Below are 6,528 nucleotides of genomic sequence, written 5' to 3' on the forward strand. Positions count from 1 at the left end.
CATCTTTTCATGTTCTCAACAGTTCATATTATGTAGTTCACTTTCATAGTTCACATTACATAAATCTCATGTAAAGTTCACCTTGCATGGATCTCCCGTAAAGTCCATCCTGTGTGGATCTCATATATAGTCCACCTTGCATGGATCTCATGTATAGTTCACCTTGCGTGGATCTCATGTATAGTCCACTTTGCGTGGATCTCATGTCATATATATATATATCATCTGTAACAGTCCACATTACATGGATCTCATCTCATATACTTTTTCTGTAATAGTTCACATCACGTGAATCTCATGTCGTATCAAGCAATAAACATGCAACACATATTTTTAACACATTTTAATATTCCCAACATCTCATAAATGTATCTATCATAATTTATCACATAATTTCCATTTTACTCATGCCACACAATTTAGCAATATATTTCAAACATGTTCTATAAAATAAGTCAACCCTCATTTATCATTTAGATAACGAAAAATATACCCTTCATTTTTTTACACAATTACCCTAAAGAATATTTCACTTTCATCAGTCCATTTTTACATATACATATCTAATAAATCAGCCCTAGGCTCAGAAATCATAATTTAAACGGTTGGTATTTTTAATCCATAAGAAAACATATACATATACATAAATTATCCATTTTTTATCTATTTAAAATCATAAAATCCTGGTTTAATGTATTTTCCACCTTACCTGCTTTCTTGAACTACGCCAACAGGAACCCCAAATGATGCCTGTGGCACTCACCCGAACCCTAGTTAAAAAACCCTAGTTTAATTAGATAAACCCCAAATAAGCTATTATTTATACATTTCCTCAACCTATAAACCTCAAATAAGCATTTAAATCCCAAAACTAAGAATCTTAACCCTTACTAAACCTGACAAAATGGTTAAAAATTTGTTAATCCAAACCGCATCCGAACAGTTTTAACCGACTTATAATGATCCGTTTGCTAAACGAGTCGAATATGATTTTTCATTTTCATATCTACCCCTTTAGCAGGTCGGGTCAGGTTTATCTTGCGTATATTCGCCAACCCACTTACATTAGTAACCTAAGAAAGCCCAACAGGCTACAACCAAAGTCCAAACCCAGCCAGCCTAGTGAGGCCACTGCCCAAGTGCCCACGGCCACACAACCCACACACCCCGCTCGGCCTCTCTCACTCCACTCCTAGGTCAACCGGCCCAACCCTAAATCCCTAATCACCTAATGCACGTAGCCCTGTTCAATTCAAGCCCTAGATGCCTGCTGCCCTATTCAATTCTTCATTCGAGCGTGACAAGCATCTCTGTTCAAAGAGCCAATACGAGAGGAGAGAGTGACTGAGTGAGAGACCCTTCATTTTGTCCTTCTTCTTCGACCCTTCGAAGCCCTCTGGCCGTCGTGAGTTGGTCTTCCACACTGCAAACCAGTAGGAGCCCATCGCGAGTTCGTCACTTTGTCAGGAGTTTCGCGAGTTCATCGTGGACATTTTCAAACCAGAAGGAGCTCCTCATCTTTGAGCGTTCATGAGTTCATCAGTTCATCTACGTTGAAGTTCGAATTTGTAAGTATTCTTCCTCTTCTTCTACAGATTTGCTTTTTGCTTTCCATGTTCATAAGTTTTTTAGTATGTTCAGCAACATTATTTGGGATTTTCACTTTTGTTTTAACCTTAATGATGGGGAGCTTGAGAAACTCTCTCATGTGGTTCTTGGATTCTTCTTGTTATTACCATTGTGGGGAATTTAGGATTGGTGTTTGGATAATTATGGTGTTTTCGCCTGTAAATGATTCTGTACTCACTTGAACACATCTCATCATTCTTTTCATCTTGCCAATAAATTGTGGAGAGTTAAAGTTCCTTCAAAGGTAAAGGTGTTGTCGTGTTGTGTAGATCACCATTCTTGATAGGGTTAACACCAATGATTTGTTGTAGCCTTGCAGGTTGAGAGACCTTATTAGGCTTTATGTTCAGATGTTTGTGTAGTGTGTAGCTATGGTAATAAGGATTGTGCTCCTTTATTCTCAGTCCTGTGGCTTGGTGTCTTTGGAACAAGATTTTTGGCCTGCTAGGAAGTGTTATGGTTGCCCTTAATCTTTGGAGGATTTCTTGGTGGTTGAATTTAGAGATTTTGGAAGGCGTGGAATTCTACTTTCATTGTTATTTTGGTTATTTGGTTGGAGAGAAATGCCTAGATTTTTTGAGACCATGGGTCTTCTATGGACTTGATTTGGGTCTGGATGCTCAATATAAGGTGTTTTGGCATTATTGGTGTTGCTGAGAGTCACCACAATCGATTGGCTCAAACCTAGTTTGGGTGGTCTTCTTGTATTAGCATTTTCTATTTTTTTTTCTTCTCTTCAAAAATTTCACTTTTTACAATATCATGTTTTGTTACACTAGCACAGGCTGCGCAGCTAGTGCTTCTATTTATCTTTGAAAATTATGTAGTCAATAAATTATTGTTTATTTGTTTTAACTTGTAGTATTGAATAAATTATTTGCAAATATTTTTTCCAGTTTGATAACTTGTAACTTTTGAGATACTAATTAATAAGATCAATTTATGTTATTCGATTCATAACTTAAATTATATTTTGAATTCTTTCATGATAGGCATAGGAGGAGAAGAAGATGAAAGCTTTGATGTCACAAATGAAAGCATTTCAATTAATTCAAGGCATTCAAATGATTTTGAAGTTATTTGAAGGATGGATTGAGATTTTTTTTAGTTTGTTGATAGTTTTATTTTGAGAGATTCACACGATTTGAAAATAGTTGTATTTAAAGAAACTCACATGCTTTAAGAACAGTTATAATGTTTAGATTTTAGACTCACACGAGTCACATGGTTTGAGTTTCTATTTTGAGTTGGATTGGGACTAATTTATTATGTTTTATTGCTTCTAGTTTTACTTGCATGAATCAGGAGTTGTTAATTAGTATAAATGATTGAATGATTGATATAGTTACTAAAAAAGTTAATACACAAACTAATTGCAAGTTATCGTATACAACTTAAATTATTATGACAAAAATAAATTATTAATAAAATTATATTTGAGAATGATGGATTATTCGCCCATCCGCCATGAATTATTCGACCCGAAACCGCCTAATCCGCCATTTAAACGAGTCGAATATGGATTATTATTTTTTCACCTGATAATCCGCCTTATCCGCCACGGATAAACCAACCCGATCCACTTTTCCACGTCTAACCCTTACCTTAACTTTGGAGCGTTTCTCGAAAAATGGCTAGTTTAGAAATTTGGTCTGCTAAATGTGTAGAGAATCTTCCCTAGAACACTGTAGCGGTCTTTGTTTTTCAATTCGGGCTGAATTTGGGGCCATTCTTAGAGAGAAGGGAGAGGAAACATTTTAGAGAGAGAAAAAATTGAGGAAAATGGTTTTCTTCCCAAGGAAGCTTCCCCAAACCCTTTTATACTCGAGGTTGCCACATGGCCTCGTCGACGAGAAGACAGACTTCGTCGATGAGTCACAGTAAAGACTTTGTCGACGAGAGGGTGCGATCGTCGACGAAACTTAAAATCCGAAATTCACTCACTCGGGATCTCTTCGTTGACGAGGGACTGAACTTTGTTGATGATTTTATGTAAACTATCTGTCGACGAACGTCGACGAGGACAAGATATTCGTCGATGGGTTCTGCTATTTTCTTTCCAAAAATTCTCCTTTTTCACTTATTCTTCATTTATCTATACCATTTATTATTTTCTTAATTATTTAATCATTATAATTTTTTGGGTTGTTACATATTAAGTACCAACATTGCGTCTGTACCTCATGGCTACCCTGAGGATCTCTTTTCCATATCATGCTTCCCCCTATGAACATGGTTATGCGGCCCGAAGGCTGGATCTAACCGCAATTGGCCTATACAATTCGATCAAAATGGTAATCCATCCATGCATTTGTAGTATGATTGGCCGGCCTATAGCCCTGATTTGTATTCAGGGAGCACAATAACTCTACTAAACAACTTAGTCGACTGCCCACACCACACTCTCCACAATACCGTGTGGTTGCACTAACACCTCTAGCAACAGTACCATGCTCAATGTCACAACCCATCATCAGGGTTTTCATATCCATCCATTAGGGTTATCATCGCCACATACCCGCAATCATTATGTGGTATTGACATTTCATCATTTGCATTTCAATGATCCCATTGCAGCTTTCACACTTCACAATATTTACATTTCCCCAATATTCACAATCAGTATTCTCATTTCAATCATTACTTTTCAATTTCCATATTGCATTATTCACGTTACAATATTCTCATTTTCTCATTCTCAACTTAGCATTTATTTTTCCATATTCACATTCTAGTATACTCATTTCAATATTTACATTTCAATATTCGTATTTCTATTCCCACATTTCAATGTTCTCATATCAATGCTCATTTCATTCACATACTAGCATAGATAAATATATATATATATATATATATATATATATATATATTTATTTATTTATTTATCATTTCACACATTCCAGTATTTCTCAAAAAACTCTTCAATATGCATATACACATATATCATTTTTCATTGTTTCTCAATAAACAATTCACATTTCGCATGCTTTAACATTTCTCAATATACTCATATCAGTATTTCATACTTTCTCATTTTCATTATTTTCTCAGAAAATACTCATCACCATATTTAATTTCTAGTATACTTCACAAGCCACACAATTTTCATTTATTATTCGTATCATAATAATTTCAAGTAAAATATCATAATTCATTTTCACGTAATTTCCAACAAATAATTCTCAACAAAAACTGTTATAATTTATTCCCCTTACCTGATTTCTTGAACTATGCCTGCACAGATCCCGAAATTATACCCGCGGCGTTCACCCGAGCTTTGAATTCCAAAAACCCTACTTACTCAGTTCAACCTCAGAATGCACAATATTTAAACATTTCCAAATCTAAATTAATTAAATAAAAATTAATCCCTAAATAACTCCCTTATCCTAACTTTCCCCACGATCAGCTCCGACAGACTTACAGAGAACTTTGCTAGGAGCGTCGTGGTGACCTCAAATCTTCAATCCGATGAGAAATGGGGCCAGGATCGAAGAGAGAAGGGGAGGGGGTCGTGAGAGAGAGAGAGAGAGAGAGAGAGAGAGAGAGAGAGAGAGAGAGAAGGGTTTCTGCGCTGAAGATTTTGATTAAAAATATGAACTTCAGCTATTTATAGGGCGGGATTCATCGACGAGACACGTCACCTCGTCAATTAGATCCTGAAGAACCCTCGTCGACGAATCCCCTGTGTTCGTTGACAAGTCCTGGAAGAATTTCTTGGGTCATTACAATATGCCCTATAGTATGGGGGAGAGAAAGCATATGACGGGGGAGAGAAAGCATATGACACATAGTATGAGGAAGATTAAATACAATGAGGATATCAATAAATATGTTTTAATGCATGACATGATGTTATGAAAATATGTTTTAATGCATGACATGATGTTATGACTCTTATGATTTTTCAATTTTTTTGAACTTATCACCTTGAAATTATTAAAGAGTATGCTTATTGTAAGGGGGAGTCATTTCCAAAGGCTTTCTCATTTTTGCTCCTTATTTGTCATCATCAAAAAGGGGGAGATTATTGGCCTAGTAAGGCTTTCATACCTTGTTTTGATGGTAACAAATAAAGGATGATTTAACTAATTTGTGTTCAAATGATGAGATTTCAGGAACTCTAAAATGACAAGCTCAAAAAGATCAAGAAAGAATGACCAACGATCACCAAGTGCTTAAAGTCATACTATATTTACAAAGTGATGAAGTGGAAGCTCAATGAGAGTCTAGATAGTTAAAGCAAATGCAACTCAAAGAATGATCAAATTCAGGGAAAAAGAAAGGAGATTCATTAAGACTTCAAAGATCAAAAGAGTTTTTAAGTTTTAGGAAGCTTCATGTAAGTACTTCAACTCTAAATATCATTTTGGATGAGATGAAGCTCATTAGGGGATAAAATAGACTTAAAGGCCTTATTTTAAAAACCCTGAAAAATATATTTTAGATGTAAGAAAGCAAGAAAGTCGAGTTTTAAAAATTGAACAAAAAAATAGGTTTTTTGACTGTCTAGGTGACTAAAGTAAAAGCTCAAGCGTCTGAAGAATTTCTTTGGGCGACTAAAGATTAAGTACAGGAGCTTGAAGATTTTTATGAAAGAATTCTAGAGAGGTAGTATAGCCTCAGGCGACTGAAGTTGGACCTTAAGCGCCTGACCCTGTTTTCATTAGAAAAAAAAATAAAATAGTGGGTTGAAGGCTTAGGCGATTGAACCTATAGTTCAGGCGACCGAACCTTGATAACGACCATATTTTTTAAATGTTTTGATTTCAAATCTAAATTACTTGCGCCCCAAACTTTCTAAAAACTTGGGGGACACTCCAAGTAATCTTGGGCAGCACGAATTTGACTCTTACTAAGCCTATAAATACATGGTTTATGAAATCAAAATTTATC

This window comes from Malania oleifera, chromosome 9, assembly GCF_029873635.1.
Source record: "Malania oleifera isolate guangnan ecotype guangnan chromosome 9, ASM2987363v1, whole genome shotgun sequence".
NCBI classification, from domain to species: domain Eukaryota; kingdom Viridiplantae; phylum Streptophyta; class Magnoliopsida; order Santalales; family Ximeniaceae; genus Malania; species Malania oleifera.